The sequence below is a fragment of the Bos grunniens genome, chromosome 6 (genome assembly GCF_055505025.1).
Source record: "Bos grunniens cultivar Pamir isolate PY7600 chromosome 6, Bosgru_T2T1.0, whole genome shotgun sequence".
NCBI lineage: Eukaryota > Metazoa > Chordata > Mammalia > Artiodactyla > Bovidae > Bos > Bos grunniens.
In genome coordinates this window covers 29,088,119-29,114,310 of record NC_141170.1, presented here as the reverse complement: position 1 = coordinate 29,114,310, position 26,192 = coordinate 29,088,119, and the positions used below count along the sequence as shown (strand labels likewise).

The 26,192-nt window shown below is 39.6% G+C and overlaps 1 pseudogene across 1 annotated transcript in view; it reads left to right on the top strand.

Moving 5' to 3' along the window:
• LOC147370485 (alpha-fetoprotein-like) overlaps positions 1–26,192 on the top strand; it is a 50,844-nt pseudogene that overhangs the window by 13,270 nt on the left and 11,382 nt on the right. The window contains exons 6-12 of the transcript XR_015166140.1: positions 4,318–4,415; positions 5,586–5,716; positions 13,548–13,762; positions 15,178–15,310; positions 17,118–17,215; positions 19,538–19,676; positions 20,986–21,212. The product of XR_015166140.1 is annotated as an alpha-fetoprotein-like (transcript). The remainder of the gene's footprint in view (positions 1–4,317; positions 4,416–5,585; positions 5,717–13,547; positions 13,763–15,177; positions 15,311–17,117; positions 17,216–19,537; positions 19,677–20,985; positions 21,213–26,192) is intronic.

Sequence of the window (26,192 nt, the reverse complement as noted above, 5' to 3'; positions counted from 1 at the left end):
TCACTCAGACTCACGTCCATCAAGTCAGTAATGCCATCCAGCCATCTCATCCTCTGTCGTCCCCTTCTCCTCCTGCCCCCAATCCATCCCAGCATCAGAGTCTTTTCCAATGAGTCAACTCCTTGCATGAGGTGGCCAAAGTACTGGAGTTTCAGCTTTAGCATCATTCCTTCCAAAGAAATCCCAGGGCTGATCTCCTTCAGAATGGACTGGTTGGATCTCCTTGCAGTCCAAGGGACTCTCAAGAGTCTTCTCCAACACCACAGTTCAAAAGCATCAATTCTTCGGCACTCAGCCATCTTCACAGTCCAACTCTCACATCCATACCTGACCACAGGAAAAACCATATCCTTGACTAGATGGACCTTTGTTGGCAAAGTAATGTCTCTGCTTTTGAATATGCTATCTAGGTTGGTCATAACTTTCCTTCCAAGGAGTAAGTGTCTTTTAATTTCTTGGCTGCAGTCACCATCTGCAGTGATTTTGGAGCCCCAAAAAATAAAGTCTGACATTGTTTCCACTGTTTCCCCATCTATTTCCCATGAAGTGATGGGACCGGATGCCATGATCTTCGTTTTCTGAATGTTGAGCTTTAAGCCAACTTTTTTACTCTCCACTTTCACTTTCATCAAGAGGCTTTTTAGTTCCTCTTTTTAGCTCTGCTGTATAGCAAAGTTAATTAGTTATACATATACATAGACCGACTCTTTTAGATTCTACCCCCATAAAAGTCTTTACACAGTACTGACTAGAGTTCCCTGTGCTATACACTAGGGCCTTATTAGTTATCTAGTTTATATATAGTTAAGTTGCTCGCTCAGTCGTGCCTGATTCTTTGCGACCCCGTGGACTGTAGCCCACCAGGCTCCTCTGTCCACGGGATTCTCCAGGCAAGAATACTGGAGTGGGTTGCCATTTCCTTCTCCAGGGGATCTTCCTGACTCAGGGATCAAACCCAGGACCCTGCACTGCAGGCAGACGCTTTAACCTCTGAGCCACCAAGGAAGCCCAGTTTATATTTAGTAGTGTGTATATGTCAGTCTCAATCTCCCAATAAATGTATCCCTCCCTTCTACTTTCCCTGTTGGTAGCCATAAGTTTGTTTTCTATATCTGTGACTCTATTTCTGTTTTATAAATAAATTCATTTGTACCACTAATTCGGATTACACATATAAGCAATGTCATATATTCATCTTTCTCTGTCTGACTTGACTTCACTTTGTACAATAATCTCTAGGTCCAGCTATGTGACCCTATAATGTTAAGCATAAGCAGGTGCTTTTGAATTAGTTAAGTTTTTTTCTCCTCTCCCTTGCTCTGTGATGGTTACAGTCCTGTTTGCCTCCAGAATGTCTGTTCCCAGGAGTTCTTAGTCCTTACCCAGAGAAGACTGCATAGTCAATCGTGTTAAAGTGATGTCTGTGATCACAGAATGTGCTTTATGAGTTAAACCTTCACAGACTCTCTTGTGAAGAAGAGAATAACCTTATTTGTATTTGATTTCAAATAAGTGCAACACAACGAATAAAAATAAAATAATAATTATACTTATAATTAATTATAAAGTATAAATATTATCATAGTGCCAGATTTGTGATTTGAATATGCCTCTGTATCCATTTTTTAATTTGTTCTTTATTTTTTTTTAATTTTTATTTTATTTTTAAAGTTTACAATATTGTATTAGTTTTGCCCAACATCAAAATGAATCCGCCACAGGTATACCCGTGCTCCCCATCCTGAACCCTCCTCCCTCCTCCCTCCCCATACCCTCCCTCTGGGCCGTCCCAGTGCACCAGCCCCAAGCATCCAGCATCGTGCATCGAACCTGGATTTGTTCTTTAAAAAAGCATTGTAAGATATTGTTAACGGAGAAGATGATGGCACCCCAGTCCAGTACTCTTGCCTGGAAAATCCCATGGACGGTGGAACCTGGTTGGCTGCAGTCCATGGAGTCGCTAAGAGTCGGACACGACCGAGCGACTTCACTTTCACTTTTCACTTTCATGCATTGGAGAAGGAAATGGCAACCCACTCCAGTGTTCTTGCCTGGAGAATCCCTGGGACAGGGGAGCCTGGTGGGCTGCTGTCTATGGGGTCACACAGAGTTGGACACGACTGAAGTGACTTAGCATAGCATAGCAAGATATTGTTACCCAAAGTAAAATTAATATATGGTCAATATAATGTTTTAAGTCAATATATAGAGCTATCTGAAATGTTTAAATGTTACTTATATTCTCACCACACAGAGATACTAATTTCAGTATATTTATTTTCATTTTTTTTCATTCACAGGTTTTATTTTGTACATTCTTGTGACCAAATTGAATACACAGTTTTGAATAGAAACTTAAACATATGTACTTTACATTAAAAGTGTACATCTTTTTCAAGAATAATATGCCATTATTCACTTAGGCATCTCTATTCTTTTGAGACATTTTGTCTCCAAAATTTTGCTGCCATAGCAAGGCATACATGTTCTTCTTTTTGCATAATTATATTTTTGTTTATTCAGAAAGGAATAGAGTTTCAAAAGTCCAAATTCTGAGTTAAAGAATATGAAGATTTTGGGGGACTCTGTTAATTTATATTGCAAAACTGGAGCATATATTATAGTAAGCTGCCGGGAGCCAGTGAGGCATTCCACTCGTGACAAAGGTCATGAGGAAGGAGGCTCAGCATACGCAAAGGCGGGATCGAGCCTCAGGAGTCCGCCCGGATATTCTCGAGCATCTACCCCCCAAAAAACCAGAGTCTGCCTACTTTGTTGCTTTGTGCTCTCACCTCTGACTTTACTGGGGGCTGTCCCCTACCACCATCTCGCTCTCTCTGTCAAAGAGTTAACTTACAGCTCCAATTAATAAAGTTCCTGGGCAATTAGGAGTGTTTAAATCCAAACCCCTCAGATGAATCTCTAACTCGCCTGACAAGTTTACCTGGACTCCTACAGCTATGCATACGATTGTTTACAGTCTCCCAGCCTGGAGAGGCATGGGAAGCTTAAGATATTCAAATAGCTTAGAGCCTCTCAGAGAGTTACAAACTGTCAGAATAAGACTAGTAAAGGATTTCATTGATGAGTCAATGCTTGTTGCCAAGTTTTCACATCCCTTGAATTGTATCCTTGAATGTGTATTAATTAAAAATTTGGTATGTAGAAAAAATAAGTAGTGGCCTTGGTGTTAGTAACTTTAGACCCTTAAGGTAATAAATTCTTTCCTTTGTTGTAAACCCATTACACATCCGCCCTATAGGAATGCAATTTTATCTTCGGAAGATGGCGCCAAACCTTTAAATAATTACTCTTAGAGAAAATAAGTCTTTGTTGATAAGTTCTTGTCAACAGTCATAAAATGTTAGTAGGCCTTCTGGCCAGAAGATGATGTAAATCACCTAAACCATTTGTATACGATAAATTTGCAGGAAAGAAACCCTGGTTTTTGATAAGAATCAAAGACTGCTGACTTTGCATCCCCTATTATCCTCTATGTGTAACTTAGGGTATAAAAACCCCTGTTGAAAATAAAGCTACGGGCCTTGCTCACCAACGCTTGGTCTCCCCATGTCATTCTTCCCTTTAACTTCCAGCTGAGTCTCCATCTGGAGCGCGGAACCCACCACGCTTACTAATTATGCCTGGGCTTCTAAGACCCACTCGAGAAGGTGTCTAGGGTGGGGCACCTTCCGCTATTCGAGAGGGCGCCTGCGGCCTACGTAAGTGGTGCAAACTTCTTGTCTTGAAGTTTCATTGGTCTCCCGCGTAAACCAAGCTACTCAGCCTCTTTTCTCCACTGAATTTTCTTACTGAGCTATCCTCATTCTGTTACTCTTATATCTCTAATTAGCATATAAATAGTCGCCTAGGCCGTCGAATACCCTGGATCAGCCGGGGCTGGACCTCGGCAGTAAGCATTTAAAGACATGCTCAAGATGACAGGGTTAGTAACTTGAATAAAACCTAAATACAACTGTAAGACATTATTGAAATTTATTCTATCGGCTCTCTGGATTCTTGTTTGTTCACTGTCTTGTTCTCATTTATACATCAAATGTCTAAAAGTTAAGGGACAAGCGATCTCTGGAGAAGTGAGTGCTATTTTGTAAAAAACAAACAAACCCAAAAAACAACAACAAGAAAACAAAACCTTCACCAAATTATGCTTTTACATTTGGTCTCATAGATAAGACAATTAAAACTTTCTAATTTTGAGAAGATACATGATTTTTTTTTTCTGTTCTTTACTAACCATGAGGTGAACTTTTTCAGTTATTACCATAGTTCTTTGATGAGTCATTTTTCTAATTACAGCTGGAACCCATCAGAAAGTATGTTAGAGAAATATCTTTGAGGCATCACCATTTATATGAAATTGGGATTAGATTCAACCACAAGGTAGCAACAGCTGTGTAAGTTACTTACTTAGATTTGTGGACTTTGCTGCTTTGGATCAATTGAACTCATTGAAATATCATCTATCTTTTGTTCACTAATGTCTCTCAGCACAAACCTGGTTCCTTTCTCTACAGGTGGGCTACTTGGCTATTCAACAGGGCACCCTGGGCTATGCTGCACATTGCAGTCCTCGTCTCCACTCACTGTCTCCTGTCTAAATATCTTCCAGCAGCTCAAATTTTTAAGGCTCTTCTCCAGTGTACAAAAGATTCTTGTTATTCAGATTCATACCCTTTGTTGTTCTGTATGGTTAAGGCTGGAGGACAAAAGGTATTTTTCTCTTGGAAGATAAGAAAGATTTTGGCTCTAATGTCACAAAAAACAGAAAAATTGAGTGGTGTTTTTTGGGGTGGGGATAGAGGAGTGTGGAGTGGGAGGAGAATTTGATGTCACTCAACGTGTCTCTTTCTTGGCCCAGATTTGGTTTCTGTTTACCCCTGAATGCATGCGTCTTCCTTATATTACCTTCTTACCCATTTTAGGACAATATCGCATTGCCTGGAAGCTCAGTTCTTATAAGGCAAGCCTAATTTTCATGGTTCATTGGTAAAGAATCCTCCTGCCAAGTAGGAGACGAGGTTCGATCTCTGGGTCAGGAAGGAATGGCAACCCACTCCAGTATTCTTGCCTGGGAAATCCCATGGACAGAAGGACCTGGCAAGCTACAGTCCATGGAGTCACAAAAGAATTGGACATAGCTTAGTGACTAAAGGACAACAGAACAAAAAAACTCTCAGGGATGTTGTTCAGTTGTCAACAGAGAGGGGCAAGGGAGAACCAAACCTTTTATAATTAATGTCTTTATGGAAAAGAATTTTATTTGGAAATAGGTCAGATAAATTCCCAAAGTACTTGTCCAAGCAACTCAACTTCTTTAAGCAATAATCTGAGTAATGACAATGACCGTACTTACACGATTATGAACTGAATAATTTTCATTTTGCGACTTAGATTTTTGTATGGCTCTGGATTCTATCACTGAAGAAATAGAAAACATAATATGCAACTATCTTCATCCTACATTTGCAAATGTAGTTCTATTCTTTTGATTACTCATTGAACTAGAACTAATTTTAGAAAGAATTGAATCCAAAAAATAAAAAAATGCACTTTTCTCCCCCCAGGGAATTGGTTCTGTTGACTAAAAAGCTACCTAAAGCTAATTTTTTTCTGAAATTGCCAAGCTGTCCATGGATATTAAAAATTTGCTCAGATATGCTGTGAAGGAAATGCAGTAGTGTGTGTACTTGGCAGGGTAAGATTTTCTCTTTTCTTAAAACTCATCTCAACTTATTTCTTAAATAAATATTATAGATATTTATAAATATAATATAATATATACCATGTAAATATGGTATATAATAAATATTAAAGAGCAATTATTACTTCTTAGTATTACCAGTAGAATGATGTCTCCTCTCTTTTCTCTTCTCATGCAACATTTTTTTCTTTCTTTCTTTCCCTCCCTCCCTCACCCTTCTTCCCTCCCTTTCCCTCCTTCCTCAATCTGTCTTACTTTACTTTATTATTTTATTCTTAAATTTTTAGAATTGACTGTTAATTTCCTCCCAAATTGTGATTGTATTTCATTCATCTTTGAATCTCTAGCAAGTCCTATAATTGCAAACTCTACCCTGAGGCCATATCAGCCTGGAGGGAAGAAGAAACCACCAAAACAAAGATATGGCAACAAGAGGCAAGGGCTGGGGCATGGGCAACATAGAATTATCTGCCCCAGGTTTGAATATAAAGTCTCGAAACCCCAGAGAAGGAAAATATTGTAACTGTTAAAAACCCAATAAGGGTTTAGTAAACTACAATCATATACAAGTCATGTTCCTATCCATTCTGCAAGTTTGAAAACCAATAGTTTTCATCACAATTAAAAAATAAAGCAGAAGCAAAGTAAGAATAACATGATTTCAGAGAGAAATCCTTTTCTCTTAAGAGCAGGAAGCCCCACCTCCAACCATTTTAGTCCCATTACACAACAGATTCCTGGGTTGTTCAGTGGGGAAAGAATCTGCCTGCAATGCAGGAGATGAAGATGTGGGTCCAATCCCTGGGGCAGGAAGATCCTCTGGAGGAGGGCATGGCGACCCACTGTAGTATTCTAGGCTGGATAATCCCACGGACAGAGGAGCCTGGCGGGCTATAGTCTATGGGGTCACAGAGAGTCTGACACAACTGAAGCACACAGGCACACAACAGATTAAGGGATGTGGGTAACAACTGTAGTTAAAATAGAAAAATCATTGACTAGAACACTCAATAGAATCCTAGAATTCTTAGTCCTCAAATATATACTTTGCCAGAACAGAGAGTTGGGCTAAGGCCATAGCTTTTCCTTGGCAGCTGTTGCAGTTGGCCATTACTTGCTGAGGTCAGTGCCATGTTCATCTTGACCAGTTGTAAAGGCGGTGGCTGCCACTGTGAATTCCATCCTGGAGATAGGCAATGTGAAGTTGTTCCTTGGAGTAGTTTCTGAATGTCAAGAATCTCAACTGATACTGGAAGGAATACTGTCCTGCCCACTTAGAAGTCCTGCTGGCTCTTCAGGATAGGCTCTCAGACTTCTGTCTGCATGAAGATTATGTGAATTTGGGAGGAAATTACAGGGAACTTTGAGGCCTATCCACGGTTGTTAAAACAAGACAAAATTGCTTAAATCCTTTAACACATAAACAATACCTATTCCAAATTGGTAACTCTAGAACAGCTTCCGTTATAGTCTATACTGTGACAGACATGGGATTCCCTCATAGCTCCATCAGTAAAGAATCTGCCTGCAATGCAGGAAACCTGGGTTCAGTTCTTGGGTCAGAAAGACTCCCTGGAGAAGGAAATGGGTTCCTTCTCCCAGTCCAGTATTCTTGCCTGGGAAATCCCATGGACAGAGGAGCCTGGTGGGCTACAGTTAATGGGATCACAAGAGTCAGACATGACTTAGTGACTAAACTGCTGAAACCACGTGACAGATGTGCTAGAATGATCTCCAGTTATTTAATAGTATTGGCTAGTATTCTAACCAATATAAAATAACTATGGTTACTTCTGGCACCTGCCATATTCCAGACTATAAAGGTAATAGGTTTAGAGTTATTGGCCTCACAAAGAAATTGTTTACATGTAATTTTTCATCCTTTTTTAGAGGTCATTTTGCTTTGTTTTAATTAGGGTGGATTCTGAACATTAGTAAATATTCTTTTATCTCCTAAAGATGATCATTTGATTTATATTGTTTGACTTATCCATTGGTAAATTATCTTAAAAGATTTATTAATTTTTGCCCATCTTTACATTGCTCAAGTCAATCTTATTTTACTCCATCTCTAGCCTTTCTCTCTCTCTCTGCCTTTCTCTATGTATATTATACATATATAAGTCAAATTTTTGCATTCATGTTTAAATGTGAACTGGATCTGGAACTTTCTTTTTTGGCACATACTTGATCAGGTTTTGGTATCCAGTTATGCTCACTTCTAAGAAATGGATTAGAATTTTTTTCCTTTTGAATTCTCTGAAATAAATATTACTGTAACCTATCTATTTTGTGAGGGTTTGTCTGTGAAGCTGGAACAGGGATAGAGATATAACCTGGTGTGACAGCTTCTCCATTTCTTCTGTTATGGATTCATTTAAATGTTTTCTCAGCTAATCTTCATTATTCATGAATTCTGTCCTTGTGAATTCACCTACATGCCAAAATTTTTTTGTAACCCCGAAATCAATACTCACAGCACTCTGTGGTCATTCCCAGAAACTTATGCATGTTCAAAGCAGTGGAAATTTAAGTTGTCTGATGCACATGTTTCCAGCTGCAATAGAACAAGGCGATGCTCTCTGCCTTCCCATTGTAGCTCTCGTGCTGTAAAGAAATGTTCACTTAATGCCATGTTTTCTGCATTTTTGTTGATGATGTAGCTGTTTAAAATGGCCCTGCATATAATACTGAAGAATTGCCCAGTGTTCCTAAGCACAAGAAGCTGTGTTGTGCCTTGAAGAAAGACTATGTATTTTAGATAAGCTTTGTTCATGCATGAGTAACAGTGTTAGTGGCTGTGAGTTCAATGTGAATAAATTGCCAATACTCAGTAGTCCCCCTTACTTCTTGCTTTGCTTCCTAAGGTTTCAGTTAACCATAGTCAACTTCCATCTGAAAATAGTAAACAGAAAAATCCAAAAATAATTCCTAAGATTTAAATTATGCACCATTCTGATCAGCAAGATGAAATCTTGTGCCATCTTGTTCCATCTCATCTGGGATGTGAATCATCTCTTTGTCTAGCGTTTCCTGTGGATTAGTCATGATAGTTATATAGGTCACCAGATTGGCTGCCCTGGGATCATGGTGATTGGGTTCAAGTCACACATTGACCTTAGTGCATAAGCGTAGTGATGCTGGCCAAAGAGAAGCTGTAAAGTGCATCCTTTAGGTGGAAAGGTGAAAGTTCTCCTTAATAGGGAAAGAAAAAAAATCACATGCTGAGGTCACCCAGATCTATGGTAAGAACAAATCTTTTATCTGTGAAATTGTGAAGAAGGAAAAATAAATTCGTGTTAGTTTTGTTGTCACAAATCAAACTGCCAAAGTTTTGGCTACAGTTCATGATAAGTGCTTAGTTAGTTAAGATAGAAAAGGCATTAAAATTGAACAATTAGGTATTTTGAGAGAGACCACATTCATATAACTTTTATTACATTATATTGCTATAATTTTATTATGTTACTTTTGTTAATCTTTCACTGTGCCTAATTTATAAATTAAACTTTATCATATGCATGCATGTACAGGAAAAAATATAGAAGGTTTGGTACTATCTGCAGCTTTAGGCATCCACTAGGGGATATTGGAGTGTCTCCCCTGCAGTAAACAGGGATAGGAGGACTGCTGTATATTAAATAAGGAGTTTTAAAACAGAAACATACACAAAACAAGGGTTATGTCTTGATTTGTTCATGAACATGTGGCCATGTAGAAACTTTATCCTCTATTTCCTCCAGGGCAGATGATTCAATATTCACGAATTCAGTGTTAATAACTACTGTGAATGATGAAACTCAATTGTCCTTATTTTTGTCAGGACTTGAAATATACACTTTCTTTTAAAACTTCTCCTTCACTAGTATTTTCTCATTTAGAAATAGAGTTCTGCCTGACAATATTATTATTGGATAACTAAAAACATCAATTATGTAACTCTGCCTCCTTATCCTTTTAATTAATCAGTTTTGCAAAAGGATTGTTTAATTTATTATTCTTTCCCAAGATAGCGTTCTTGGAAAATGGAGTAAGACTATTCCAGTCTTACAAATAGGTGGAGCATGCGAAGAGTTGACTCATTGGAAATGACTCTGATGCTTTGAGGATTGGGGGCAGGAGGAAAAGGGGACGACAGAGGATGAGATGGCTGGATGGCATCACTGACTCGATGGACATGAGTCTGAGTGAACTCTGGGAGATGGTGATGGACAGGGAGGCCTGGCATGCTGTGATTCATGGGGTCGCAAAGAGTCGGACACAACTGAGCGACTGAACTGAACTGAACTGAGTCAGAAGTGATTTATGTCATTTCTTTTGTCAGTTGCTAAGTCATGTCCAACTGTTTGCAACCCCATGGACTGCAGCATGGCAGGCTCCTCTGTTCTTCACCAGCTCCTGGAGTTTGCTCAAATTGATGTCCGTTGAGTCAGTGATGCCATCTAACTATCTCATCCTCTGCTGCCCCCTTCTCCTTTTGCCTTCAGTCTTTCACAGCATCAGGGGCTTTACCAGTGCATCTTTTCCAATGCCATTTGGCCTGGCCTATAAAATCTCCTGGCCAAAACACTCCCAATCTGAGGGCAATGTTAGAATCTATAGGTGTCCAAAAGACTGTTCTATACATCTGTGTCTCTTTTGCTGTCTCACATACAGGATTATCATTACCATCTTTCTAAATTCCATATATATGCATTAGTATACTGTATTGGTGTTTTTCTTTCTGGCTTACTTCACTCTGTATAATAGGCTCCAGTTTGGTGGGAGACGGAGACGGAGAGGGTGGGTTGATTTGGGAGAATGACATTGAAACATGTGTAATGTCATATATGAAATGAAACGCCAGTCCAGGTTTGATGCATGATACAGGATGCTTGGGGCTGGTGCACTGGGATGACCCAGAGGGATGGTATGGGGAGGGAGGTGGGAGGGGGGTTCAGGATGGGGAACACATGTATACCCGTGGCGGATTCATGTTGATGTATGGCAAAACCAACACAATATTGTAAAGTAATTAACCTCCAATTAAAATAAAAAAAAATAAAAGAATCTATAGGTGGATGAAGACAGAGCCTTTGCCAGCCTTGTTGCCAGAACTACTGCCTGCAGGCCCAATGCCTCCCCTTTCAACAGGACTTTATTGAAACAGATTTGATCCTAGTAAGCCACTGAGGGCAGACTTGTCTCCGAACTAATGTAGACATTCTCCTTATTGATCTCAACCTGACCCCATAATGCAGCTTCCACTTACCATTCTCAGATCTAGGCTTTCGGTACATTCTCCTTCTCTCCTGATCCCTTGATCTTTATCTCAACTAAATATTCCCAGTAAGTTCGAAATATCCTAAAATATCATGTCCCAAGTATGTCATGGTCTTCACCTCTAAGACTCTTTATAGACCAATATGGATATTTCTAGTATGCTTTTTTCTCTCCATTTGTTTCCAACTAACTTATATTTGTCATTCAAGACTGAAATCATACAAGGTCTTTACTCTGATCTTATCCAGTTGGGATTGCAATCTTTCTTTTCTCACCCAAAGTATAATACACATATTTCTCTAACAATTTATTTTATAATGCATTATTTTGTTGTTTAATTATTTAAACTCTCCAACTAAACCTGTGAGTTCCTTAAGTGTAGACTTTAGTTTGTTCATATACACACGTACTAATTTGCGTGTGTGTGTTCAGTTCAGTTCAGTCACTCAATTGTGTCCGACTCTTTGTGATTCCATGGACTGCAGCACGCCAGGCCTCCCTGTCCATTACCAACCCCCGGAGCCTACTCAAACTCATGTCCATTGTGTCGGTGATTGTGTCGGTGATGCCATCCACCCATCTCATCCTCTGTCATCCCCTTCTCCTCCCACCTTCAATCATTCCCAGCATCAGGGTCTTTTCCAGTGAGGTGGTTCTTTGCATCAGGTGGCCAAAGTATTTCAGTTCCAACATCAGTCCTTCCAGTGTATATTCAGGATTGATTTCCTTTAGGATGGACTGGTTGGATCTCCTTGCAGTCCAAGGGACTCTCAAGAGTCTTCTCCAACACCACAGTTCAAAAGTATCAATTCTTCGGTGCTCAACTCTCAAGTCTCTCAACTCTCAAATCCATTTGCGAGTCCAGCTCTCAAATACATACATGACTACTGGAAAAACCATAGCCTTGACTAGATGGACCTTTGCTGGTAAAGTAATGTCTCTGCTTTTTAATATGCTGTCTAGATTGGTCATAGATTTTCTTCCAAGGAGCAAGCATTTTCTAATTTCATGGCTGCAGTCACCATCTGCAGTGATTTTGGAGCCCCCAAAATAAAGTCTGCCCCTGTTTCCACTGTTTCCCCATCTATTTGCTAAGAAGTGATGGGACTGGATGCCATGATCTTAGTTTTCTGAATGTTGAGCTTTAAGCAAGCTTTTTCACTCTTCTCTTTCACTTTCATCAAGAGGCTCTTTAGTTCTTCGCTTTCTGCCATAAGGGTGGTGTCATCTGCATATCTGAGGTTTTTGACATTTCTCCCAGCAAGCCCAGCATTTTGAATGATGTTCTCTGCATATAAGTTAAATAAGCAGGGTGACAATATACAGCCTTGATGTACTCCTTTCCCTATTTGGAACCAGTCTGTTGTTCCATGTCCAGTTCTAACTTTTGCTTCTTGACCTGTATACAGATTTCTCAGGAGGCAGATCAGGTGGTCTGGTATTCCCATCTCTTGACGAATTTTCCACAGTTTGTTGTGATCCACACAGTCAAAGACTTTGGCATAGTCAATAGGGCAAAAGTTGATGTTTTTCTGGAACTCTCTTGCTTTTTTGATGATCCAGTGGATGTTGGCAATTTGATCTCTGGTTCCTCTGTCTTTTCAAAATCCAGCTTGAACATCTGGAAGTTCATGGTTCACGTACTGTTGAAGCCTGGCTTGGAGAATTTTGAGCATTACTTTGCTAGCGTGTGAGATGAGTGCAATTGTGCAGTAGTTTGAGCATTCTTTGGCATTGCTTTTCTTTGGGATTGGAATGAAAATTGACCTTTTCCAGTTCTGTGACCACTGCTGAGTTTTTCAGATTTGTTGGCATATTGAGTGTGGCACTTTGACAGCATCATCTTTTAGGATTTGAAATAACTCAACTGGAATTCCATCACCTCCACTAGCTTTGTTTGTAGTGATGCTTCCTAAGGCTCACTTGACTTCTCATTCCGGGATGTATGACTCTAGGTGAGTGATCACACCATCGTGGTTATCTGGCTCATGAAGATCTTTTTGTATAGTTCTTCTGTGTATTCTTGCCATCAGGAAGATTCCCTGGAGAAAAGAAGGTCTACCCCTCTCCAGTTTTCTTGCCTGGAGAATTCCATGAACAGAGGAGCCTGGTGACCTACAGTCCATGGGGTGGCAAAGAGTTGGGCACAACTGAGCGACTAACATTTTCACTTCTACTTTTAACATATAAGTAAATATGTAAGTGTAATAGTAATATTATAGTAATGTATATAGAAAATGACAGAGATAAAATGTTTTCTCAACTGGTATCCTAAAACAATAACAATAGCAAGTGATAAAACTCTTTATTTGTATTTTGTTGGGCTAAACTTGAAAACAGTAATACAATCTGTCTTCCTTTAAGTTCTTTGAGAGCTGTGAGACTTGAATAAGGTCAAGTAGAGAAGCTTTCTTATTAGAAAGAGTCAGTATAAATGGTCTTTCTGGTTTTTCAGTTTGCCAAGAAAAAAGCAATACGAGGCCAAGTTTTTCTCTGCTTTTCTCAATAAAAATAAATAAGAATGAAGTCATCAAAAATAACTGCTTCTCTTTCTGTTTTATAGAGTCAGCTTATGAACTACATCTGCTCTAAACAGGCTATTCTATCTAGCAAATTCACTCCATGCTGTGAACTGCCAGAACCATTTCGAGGAGAATGCATTATCAACTCGGAAAATGACAACAAACCTGATCTCTCATCCCTGCCCCGTCGCAGGTTTACAGAGGATCAGTCTGTATGCAAACAATTCACTGACAAGCAAGATTTCTTCCTACAAGGGTAATAAAGCATTTTATAAAACCTTAATAAAGGGATATTGTATTTATGGATTCTTTGGGAGAAGTTGCAAACTTGAATGATGGCAGAGGCTAGTCAATATCAGTCAATGGTTAAATGGCCAAGAAGATACGCTCTGTGGAATCCAAGGTGGCAGCTACTATTTGGCTCTAGCTACTTGTGGCCATCTGGGAATGTAGGCTTTGGGTGGTTGGATCAACTGCATTTGGAGGGGAGTTGAGGGTCTCTTGAGTTCTAAATGTAGACAACCAATATAGGAATTTTTAAAAACAGAGTGAGTGTCAAGTGTGTGCAAGCTTTGCTTTGAGACTTAGAGTCATGTTTAAGTAAGGGCCTCAGATTAGTATGGCCAGCTCTTCTGATTATTTTAATACCTACTATCAAAGCCATTGCATAACATTTCAAGATTAAAGAGATGGAATACTAACATCTCTGGTGCCCATGAAGAAGTACAAATTATTTGGGTCATAAAGCAAACTGATTTCAAGATACAATATTAAGATAGTATTATTGTGTGATTGAAATATTTCCAAAGTTACTGTGTAAAGTATTATTTGGAGGAACTAAATTCTAACAAAGCATAAAAATTTGAGTTTTCTTCAAAGTTTTCTGTTGAGTGACGTTAGCTATATTTCTGCAATTACATCTGACATTGGCTTATAAAAGTAAATGTCACTATCTGAACTCAATTTCCCTAGACTTGCATTTGGTACTGAAAAAGTGGATAGGCACAACTTAGTGGAAATCACATTAGTCTGTGAGTTGGGAGACCTGAGTTCCAGTCTAATTCAGTCATGCATCTGCTTTGAAACGCAGTTCAAGCCATTTAATTTCCCCAGGCTTCTAGGTTCCAACTATAAACTGAGGCAGTTAGATAAGGTCCCTCCTTAAGGCACTCTAAAGGTCCCTCCTGCAATTTTATGATTCCTTTAGAAGTATTCTATAGTCCAAATTTCTCCTTCTTGTAACCCAGAAGAAGGAATAGATTATGGACAAGGGGAAGATGGTGATTTAATACTTACAAAAATTGTAATATTTATAAAATCTAGCCTCAAAGGTCATTAGGAAAAATGTTCTCATCTACACACTTGAAATGAATTTCTAGTAACAGTAAGGAGAGACCCTGAGCCAAGAACTAAAGGTTATCAGAATATTTTAGGTTCAAGTTTGAATCTGCCCCTCACTGCTGTGTGACTTTGGAAAAATCACGTAATTTTATTGATTTGGTTTCCTTATCTCAAAACATAGCCAGAAATCCTCCCTGCCAGTCACCCCAAATTTTCAAATACCTTAAAGTTAGTTAAAATATTGAATAAATTACATAGACGGCTTTTGAAAGAAAAATATGACTTCAGAAACTTACTGTTTACTCTCTAATTTGCTTCATGTGGAAACAGGTTTCTTTATGAATACTCAAGAAGACACCCAGAGTTGGCAGTTCCAGTCATTTTAAGAGTGGATACAGTATATCAAAATTTACTGGGAAAATGCTGTAAATTAGAAAATCCTCTGGAATGCTGTAGCCATGGGGTAAATTCCTTTTATAGAAACCTATTTCTCATATTTGTGGTGTGATTACAAATAGAGAAAAGTCCAGTGCTGCTAGTAGCGCCATGCTTTTATGACTATGCATGTTCTGCTTGCAAGCACTACACACAAACTCTGATTTCCGCCTAAACCGAAGGTCACATCATTACACAGCAGCGACTCTCTGTGTGAGTCACTGCCTTATAAATTCTGTGTTTTATGAAACATTCTCTGTGCAATTTTCTCCTTTAAGTTTGCTTGGCCTGGTAGCAGGTAGCATGAAAGCATAACCTGTTAGGGTGAGGGAAGGTTGACCATTTCCACCAAGCAGACCTGGACACTGTCCCTATTTCAAGCCAGAAAGCATACTGTTTGCAGGCAGTGGCTCCTGTTGTACAGTTGACATGAAAAAGCAGGTGACCTTACAAATCTCTGACCAGGTGATGTCATTCACAGCTTTCCAGGAGCCAGGAGGGTCTGGCTTTTGTTATGCTAATGAGTGGCTTGAGCCTTTACAGAGAGGTGGGGATAGAGGGCGAAGGTATTTCTTGTTCTGAGTCCAAGCAGGTACATCTGGCATCTTCCTGTTCTTGGAGAGAAATCTAAATGAAGGTGATTTAAGAGTTCTGTAGGTTAACAGTGGTCCCCGACCTTTTTGGCACCAGGGACCCACTTCATGGAAGACAATTTTTCCATGAACCGGCGTGGTAGGGAGGTGGGGGGAGATGGTTAGGATGATGCAAGCCCATTACACTTATTGTGCACTCTACTTCTGTTTTTATTACATCCGCTCCACCTCAGATCATCAGGCACTGGATCCTGAACGATCTGGTTAGCAACCTTTCAATGCATCACCTGTAGATTTCACAATCACCCTTACTATGATAATAGCCCCTTCTAGGAGGATGGGTGTTTAGAGTTTACAAAGTAGCGTTACAACCAGTGTCCTATTTTATTCTTACGGCAGCTTGGTAAGATAGATAACGGCAGAAGTACTAGCTACACTTTATAGATGAAAGTATTGGGTTTCAGAAGGTTCAAGTGACTAGTCCAGTGCCACTCAGGCAAGAAGGGTTAAATCCAGACGAACAGTTTGCAAATTGGGTAAATTTTTTACTATTGAACACTGCTTATTAGGATCAGGTGGACTGGGTCTGATTACTTAAGATGATAACCAGTGTTCCTAGCAAAGAGCTAAGTCTGCAAGGCCAATTGTATCTTCCCACTGGGATTTTATTTGCACTGTTCAAGAACTTTTTCAATTTGTATTTAGCTCTGAGAATTCCATGTGATTTCCTTCAATGTGTATTTGTGGAGTGCTTCACATCCGGCACGTGTTTTTATTAAACCGTTCTTCTTAATATGTATCTACATTTCTATATCTACATCCATATCTCCATATCTGTACTGTTTACATAAAAATGCTGTGTTATTAAAAATAACCAATATATACACACATATTCTGATCAATTGAACTTTGATCTATAAATTACTTTTAAGGACCTCTTTCTGGCTTGATGAAAGACTAGCTTCATACTTGTAAAATATGCCATTTAAACCCACAAATGAGTTCACATCAGAGAAAACTAAATATCAATCTGGTTGTCCCACTTTTTTTCTCCACAAAGTACATGGCCATTCCTGTCATAGCAAAATGTGTTTTCTCAACATTTCCAAACTCACTGAGTAAATAAAACCCTGGGTTTAGTAAAACAGTTACATTAAACTATTACAGAAGATGATTTTGCAATCTAACCTCAAGATATATTGTCGCAATAATAGGCAAACACTGATTATCTTTATTTTTCAGGAAGGGATGTTTCAAAGAGTGGTTCGTGAAAGCCATGAGCGTGTGAAAAATCAGTGTGATTTACGTAAGAAATTAGGAGATAGTAACTTTCACGACAGGTATGCTTCTAAGATATTGTCCAGATTATGCTTGTTAGTGTTTGTTAACTTTTGCTGCTAAGAGTTGCTAAGAGTCTATATTCAACCTTAAAGCCTCAGAGGCCAAGGAAAAACTCAGTTCCAAATTAACCCAGCTATCCTTATCTTGATAAGATACTTGACTACATAACCTTGTGTGCTTTTACTTTGCTTTTTGGTCCAGTTTCCAGATTCCAATCAATGCCCAGAGGTTAGGGAGCCAGCAGGCCCTGACCCCCTTTCTGCAATCTCATAGGAGCCTCTACCTTTCACCTGTACATTTAGCTTGGGGCTTTGCCTGCAATTTGGAGTCAAGGCTGCAACAGAGATCTAATCTAGGGTTGCTTTGTCAGTTTCAAGTCAGGTCACCATAGCACTACAGTATTTTCACCATCAAGAGAGGAAATAAATGGATACCTTAGTTATTAGTCAGAGGGAGTGCACAAAAAAAATCTGTGTGCAGAGAGCCTGGCAAATCCCATTTCTGTCAAAGATTGTATGCATGTGTGCTCGGTCGCTTCAATTGTGTCCAACTCTTTGAGACCCTACGAACGGTAGCCCACCAGGCTCCTCTTTCCATGGGATTTTCCAGGCAAGAATACTGGAATTGTTTGCCATGCCCTTCTCCAGGGAATCTTCCCAACCCAGGCATTGAACCCAAGTCTGTCTGGGTTTCCTGCATTGCAGGTGGATTCTTTACCCACTGAGACACTTGAGAAGCCCATACTTAAAGATTAAGTATCAAAAAATAAGCTAATTTTCAGTAATGTTTAAGATCTTACTAGTATAGTCAGACACGACTGAGTGACTTCACTTTCACTTTCCACTTTCATGCATTGGAGAAGGAAATGGCAACCCACTCCAGTGTTCTTGCCTGGAGAATCCCTGGGACGGGGGAGCCTGGTGGGCTGCCATCTATGGGGTCGCACAGAGTTGGACACGACTGAAGCGACTTAGCAGCAGCAGCAGCAGTATAGTCTACTCAGAAGCAGAGTACTGGGGAAAAATTCAGTTTGATACAGTGTCCATAATGTTGAACTTAAATGACTGAAATAATGGAACCAGAGAAATTATTCTCATTTCAGACAGAATATTTGTTTTCATTTTCTTTTAACTATTGTGTTTGTTAATGTCTAGTTTAAGGATTAGACCCATGGCTCTCAAATTTTAGAGTGCATCAAAACTACCTGGAAGATTTGTTGAAACACAGCTCTCCTCTAGAGTTTCTGAGTCAGTAAATCTGGGATGGTGCACAAGAATATGTATTAATATTTCTAACAAGTACCCAAGGATACTGATACTGCCAATCCAGGGGTCATACTTTAAGAAGCAGATACATTCTTTCCCTAACTCCATTATAACATAAATGCAGTAAATGATTCTGATATTCTGTTGACCTCAAGTCCAGTTTTGTAGTCTTTCTCATTCAAATCTTTCCCTGAATTCCTCATTCCCCACCACTATCCTAGTTCAGGTCACCACCCTCTCTCACTTGAATTACTGGCATGGCTTTTCCTTCCCTCACTCTGCCATTTGCCACTTCTAACTGATTCTTTATATAGCAACCGTAATGATCTTAAAAGCACCGTAAAGCTGCTTCTAGAGTTAAGCTTTCTTCTTTCCCCTCTTTTCAATTTCCAATCCCCCCAGTTAAGAAAAACAAAATTTCACTCAGTCTCTTTCTAAATGCTCCACTCTTACATGGGTCATTTACTCCCCTTCACATGGGTCATTTTTAGTTATTGTCAGGCTCTCAGCTCCCATGTCATTTCCTCTGGGAGGCCTACCTGACCTCCCTGGGATGGAATTAAATGCCATTCCATGTATACCTATAGCATTCTGTGTTCCTCTCATCACACTGAGTGTACTCTTTTATCTCCCCAACTAGGGTGTGAGCCCATAAGACCAGGAAATGTTTCCTGATTGCTGCTGTAGCTTCTGTTCCTACATATCACAGACAACTAATACATGCCTTAAAGACCTGTGCATATATTTATTTCAGAAGCTGTTTACTCTGAGTCTGATTTTACAGTCACCCACATTAGCTATCATACAATCCTTGATCCTATGTAGAAAAAACTGGTTCAGAGTAGAGCAATGTGTGATGTGGAAAGAGAATTCTGGGTCTACTGAAGAAGCCACCGAACCACTGAAATAGGAGCTAAAAGAAAAGACTTATGCCCAGTTTAATAACTTGCTCATCCCACATCAGAGACAAATATCAGATGATGACAAATACTTTGTAGAATTCTTCATTTGAGGCACAGAGTCATTGCCAGGAATAAGAAGACATTATTTTTTCAGGCTCATAGTCCTTTATATGAAGAAAGCCCCACAACTGTCTGCTCAGGAGTTGATTGTACTCACAAAGAACATGGCAGCTGCTGCCACCAAGTGCTGCCCACTGAATCAAGAGCACCAGTTTGTCTGCATGGAGGACTCAGTAAGCACACCCTTGGCTGCATGTTTGCCTATCGTGGGAAGTTCTGAACTCCAGGCCCCAGCATCAATCTCATGTCAGTGGACACATCTGTGAGTTGTCACTGGACTCTAATAATTCTGTCCTTGGGAGAATTTCTTTCTGGTTGGTTCATGTCAATTGTCTTTGATTGACAGCGGGGGTAAGACCGTCACTTTGCAAAAACTGGGAATGTCAGATTCATCAGACCTTTGCCTGGATCATATCTCAAGATCTATTCCTTGGCTTTTCAAGTCAACAAAAGTGATTTTGCTGATTTCAGACTAACTCATCCTAATCAAAAATGTAGTAAAAAACAGCCAGTTTTCCTCTGTGTATCTCCTTTACTCTCACACAATTATCATGCACACTTCCAGCACCAGATGTGTGAGTATTTTTTTCTGATAAAATATAATTGTTTTGGTTGCAGATTTAAAATTTTTATTATCCAGCTCTGTCTTCCTTTTATTTTAAATTTTTATTAACAATCATGTCTTCCTTAGGGAACTTGTGTTCCTTAGGGAACTAAAACCTTGCTTTTAAGTGATCTCTTTGGTTACTGTGAAAATGTATAAACTTGTAAATTGAATGCTGATGCTCTATGGTTTCAGCCACTTCATCCCCACATACATAAGTGACAGGGCATTTGTGTGGTCATACTCAGAGAAGCATAGAGCAGGCTTGCAGTCAGCATTAGAGTAAGTATCAGACACCACAAGGGGAGCAAGGCAAGGTGACTGTTCTAGAAGAAGACAAGAAAATTAAAGAGGTAACTGAAAGAAGATTCAGGGATTCCTTTCACCATTCATTTATTCATTTTTTCCAATAATTCAACAAATGTTTATACAGGATTTTCCATATACCAAGTTTGATGGTGGTTACCAATGTCCAGTTATAAAACATAGAAACACATTGGATTTGAGCATTTTAAGTAAGAAATCCAATCATCAGTCTTATATCTGGATCAAATTGGCAGTTGTGTTGACCAGAGGCTTGATTTTAACTTGATGCAGCATAAAGAACTCCTGCCTCAAGCCAACACTTGTCTGTAAACTGGTCTGGGAAGGAATTTGAGAGATGGGGTCCAAGGGAACTCACCTTGAGGATAATAGGAAGGTGGAGGTCAAGGTTGAGAACTAGGCTTCACCTGACACTCTTGCTCTTTCCCAGATGATAAAATTCAGGGTGAGTTTAGCAAAAACCAGAATTTGAGAATAGTTTTCTATGGATAAAAAAAAATAATCATAATGACCACAAAACTTATGGCTCTTATTTTAATTCTTTTCTGGGGAAGGCAAAGTTAATTCTTGGAGCTTTATGCAGAAGGCACGAGGCGGAGCCCATCAATGCTGCTGTGGGTCACTGCTGTGATGACTCGTATGCCTTCAGAAAGCCTTGCTTTGATGACCTGCAAGTCGATGGAACTTACATTTCTTCACCTTTATCCTGTGACCAAGTCATCAACCTTAAAGAGGACTTGTGCAAAGCTCAAGAGGAGGAATTACAAACTGAAAAGCAAAAGTAAGGATCTTTTTGTACACACAGCAACAGCAATGACAAATACACAATTAATTGAAATCACTCCACCTCCTGACAGTGGGACAGGTTCCCCTTTAGTGCCCACCTTCCCTTCTCACTCTCCTCACATGCATCTTGTCCTCAGGAGAAAGGAGACTGGTCCTCATAGTTCTTTCTCCCTCAAGATCAACAGAAGTGCTAGCTTACTTCTAACTAAGTTATTTATTCTAAGACTTGCTCTTGCAGGGTCTAAATATTATTAGTCCAAGAATATCATCTTTCCAAGTGAGGCCAAGTTTTTGTTGCCTTGAGAATAAACACATTCTTGTTGTCAGCAAGCACAAGGTTGTCACTTGTTCTGTTTTATCACAGTATTTAAAACTCATAAACCAACCGACCCTTGAAGTCCTTTCTTAGTTCCCAAAGTGAACTGATCACAAACTAGTCTTTAAAACTTTTCAGTAAGCATCTGATGACCATTGTAACACTTAGTCAACCATTCTTTCTTTAGCCCCAGCTAATGTGAGCATAGGATACTTTACTTTTGGAGTTCAAGGTTTGCTTTCCCTTGAGGAAATTTTCTGGTACAAATAGGCACCCTTTATGTATGTCATCTTACCAAATCCTGACCACTGATTTAGGAGGTAGATGATATTATTACCCCATTTTAATTGTGAGGGAATTGAGGCTAAGAAGGCAAGAAGAACTGGTATGAGATCATGCAGTAGGTAAACAAGTTGCTGAAATGGAATTTGTACCCAGGCTATTTGGCTCAGAGCACATATGCTTAACAACCAACAGGTAGCTGTTAGTGCGTCCTCCTCAAAGGGTTATAATGCTGGTTATAATTTTTAAAACTTGAAACTCTTCATGTAAAGGCTAGATAATAAAAAGTATGAAATACTAGGAAGCATCCCTGTTCTGGTGAATTCATGGTGTTCTGTATGGAGAAAGCAATAACATAGAGACTGATAATGTAGAGATTTTTAGAATATTCTGGGAAAATACATATTGGGAAATAAGAGCCAGGCTTGACAAAGCCCTCCATTTCCTGGGAAGTGGTAGGGGCTCTCCCCTATATAGTTCTGGCTGATTGTCAAAGCATAAGTCCACATACACATGAAAAGAAAAAAAAAAAGTGAAGGGATTCCTGGAAGGAAAAGACAAAATTCAGCGTGATTATAAAGAGAAGGCAGAAATAAAGTCATGCAATAAGACAGAGAAAATAGAAAGAGAATTCTGGTTCAAGAGAAAAGAATTTAAAATTTAGTGAAGAAAAATACAGGGTTGAAGGGTTAAGACCTAAGATAGAAGGGTTAGACATAAGATAGTTAAAACTTAAGATTAGAGTGTGCTTCAAATGAAAGGATGGATAGATATAATGAAAATAAAAGATCAATATCACTGCAATGACGAACCAGAAACAATTTGGTGTTGAGGATTAAAAATAGGATCTAAGATTTAAAAAGGTAAATTGAAAACTAAAGGAATACATAGAATTAGCGGACTTTTTAAACAGCAGTCAAGCTGAGAGGTAGAGAGATGGGGAGGTGGAGGTGGGAGGAAGTGGAGAGGAGATAAATCCACTGCAAGCAGATCACGAGTGCGTGACAAGTTACGGGAGGTTTTGCGTCTAGCTTCCAAATGTCACAGAGTCCCCTGCTATGGAAAAGGCAGCTTTTATATTCGGAGTGTCAAGGAAAGGTAACACGATGCTGATAACTCTGCTCTAAATCTCATTCCCAGACTTGCATTCTCATAATGGGAGCCTTTCTCCCCACTTACCTATCCTAGATCAGTGAGTGTTTCTCCTTGTTTAGATAAGCTGCTTGTCTGCTTTGGAAGCTCAGTGGTCCCTCTACTGGTGCCTCTGGGGAAGTGCATGCAGAAGCCAGTTCGCCCAGCAGGATCGAGGAGAGCCCAACAGTTCAGTGTGTCTGAGGCATAGGTGAGCGAGAGAAGAGAAATTCTGGGGACTGAGACTTGAGGGGTTGGGAGGAGCCAAGCTATGAAGACACCTGGAATCCCCAAAGCTCGTGAGGAAAGAAAAGAAGGGTACCTATGAGGGAGCCTGCCTACCTCCTCTGTCTTCTCTATTATTGTTAAATCTACAGCTCAAATCCTCAGGGAAGTTCTAAAAATGCTCATCCATTATTTACTGAACGAGTAAATGGGTAGATAGGTAAGAGGTTGTGACAATGTACCATTTATTGTGGGAATCAGGGAGAGGGAGACAACGGTTGGAAACAGCCAATACTTTGAAACAGACAGTTGCAAGTTGTGCTATTACTATAATTATTCATTATCTTTGCCATCATTTGATGAAATAATTAATATAATTACTCACATTATTTTTGCCATTATGTACTGAGTGCCTTCAGTATGTCAGTTACTGTACTCAGTCTTTTAACATTGTATAATTTTTGGTCTTCACAAAAACCTTGCAAAGTATTGTATGTTGTTGTTCAGTCACTAAGTCATGTCTTACTCTCTGCGACTCCAAGGACTGTAGCCTGCCAGGCTCCTCTGTCCATGGGATTTCCCAGGCAAGAATACTAGAGTGGATTCCTTTTCCTTTTCTGGGGGATCTTCCCGGACCAGGTATTGAACCCGCACCTCCTGCGTTGGCAGGCGAATGCTATAGGTATTCAAAGTCTCTTTTTGTAGATGAAGGTCAGGGAGGTCAAAGTATCGTACTCATCATCAGAAACACTAGTGAGTGGAGGACCTAACTTGAGCCGAAATAAGTTTGACTACAAAGTTCGTGCCTTTTTCATGACATTGGAAGGAAAGAGAAGTCCAGATTTTGCATGAACCTGCGGTTAAAACCTCTGCCCCTCCTGTACTGGCTTTAGCTACTTGGAGCTCTGAATTCATAGAAGCCCCAGTAGGTGCTGGGAAATAGGGTAGTCTCACTATGTAGGTACGCATGGTGGTTAGTTTTTGTAGCCTGGGACTGAAGCTATCCTGTGCTTTTATAGGTTGGTCAGTGAATTTCAGCATCATGAGCAATACTGGTTCTGTGGGAAAATATTTTCTGAGACAAAATTCACCAAAATTCCAGTGGAAAATAGCCTATATTTCTCACTTTGAATAATCAATGTGTTAAAACCTGATAATTATTATTCAAAGATAGTATCAACTGTTTTGACTATGCATCATACATAACCGCACAGACTTGAACAATACAGAGATACAAGGCAGTGTTTCCTCTCAAGTGGGATCAATTTTAGGTCTAATGGGAAAGTTGAATATGTGCATACATCAGCCATACTTTAATAAAAAATTATTTAGCAAAAGATCAAATATGTGCAGAACAGTTGGGTAGGAAACGAAATGCTTATACTATTGTATTTCTTTGTAAAATTTAGATATATTTTATTTTTAAAGTAATACACAATCACTGCAGAAAATTTATAAAATACAGAAAAGAGAAGAAAATCATAATACTTTTATTCCAACACTGCAGAAATACCCATAATAAATATATATACAGTGTAGGAGTATAGAATGTCATACACGTATACAAGTCCACACTCCCATGGATGCCCTCTGTCCCTCCATCTATGGTTTGAATGCTTAATAATGCAAGCTTTGCACACTCGTGCTACTACCTGCTTATACAGAGCCATCAGTTCAAGCAATTATCTCTGAGCCCACAGGGGAGCGCTTAGGAAACTCCTGTCGCCTCACTCCCTGAATTCTCCAGGCGTGATCCTTGGCACCACTCCTGTGCCACTGGGATCAGCCGTGCCCTCCAGGTACTGCTGTCTCCTGTTCAGCAGCAGACTGCATCCCTTTCAAGGGATGACAAAGCTGCTTTATGTTTTGTTGTTCAGGGAAAAAATAATACCTTCCCCAGACCCCAGGATTGTACTTGTTTAGTCGCTATTGTGTCAGTGCTGCTTCTGTCTTAGTGGTGTGCAGAACTTTAGTAAAAGTACTCACACAGCCCCCTTCCAAAGCGTTATCCTGATTCCACATAACTCAGCATCGAGTCTAATGGAGGTGCAGCTGGGGAACCGCTGAATTACTCCTGTCTTCTACTGCCCAGGCCTTTCTTAATGGGCGGAAGTCTGTGAACCTGACTTCTTGTCTCAGGACAGGTTCTCATAAGTAGTTCTCACTCCTCAAGTGCTTTCTGAGAGGGGAGCTCACTGCACAGGCTTGTTTTATTTGCCCAGAACTATACTATGCCCAAGGAGTTGAAACTACTCCTACAAATTCAAAGTGGAGATGACACAGAGCCTTATTTTAAGGAGGTGACAGAGGGCAGTACATTAGGTAGCATTTATAAATTATCAGCACATTGTCTGAAACCTAGCAAATATCAATACACTCAAAAGATGTTGGCTGTTCCATTGTTTTTTTTTTTTAATGTTAAAAAATAGAATGTACACGTTAGTCTTCAAAACAGCCATTTTAAAGGTTTTTTAATATTCCAGTATGTGGGTACAATGGTGGCTCAGCAAAAAAGAATCTGCCTGCAATTCAAGAGAGGTGAGCTTTGATCCCAGAATTGAGAAGATCCCTGGGGAAGCAAATGGCAACCCGCTCCAGTGTACTTGGCTGGGAAATCCCATGGACAGAGGAGCCTGGTGGGCTTACAGTCCATGGGGCCGCAAAAGAATCGGATATGACTTAGTGACTAAATGACAACAAGAACACGTGGGTACAATAATGAATTTATTCCCTGTTTCTGGGCATGAAAATTGTTTTTAATTTCTAAGTGTCATAAATTGTGGCAATGAATATTTTTGTACGTATGTCTTTGTCCCCTCTCTGATTTTTTTTTCTGGATTCCCAGGACTTAGAATTAGGGGTTAACATGGAGTTAATTAGAATCTCCTAGTCCTTTGACTGTGTTTTGCTGGTGCTCAGAGGATACAGTGATTGCATACTTCTCAAACCCACCTGTATTAATAATAGTTTCTGAAAAGAAACTTGGCTTGTGTTTCCTTATTCTTTTCAGCCTTTCCGATG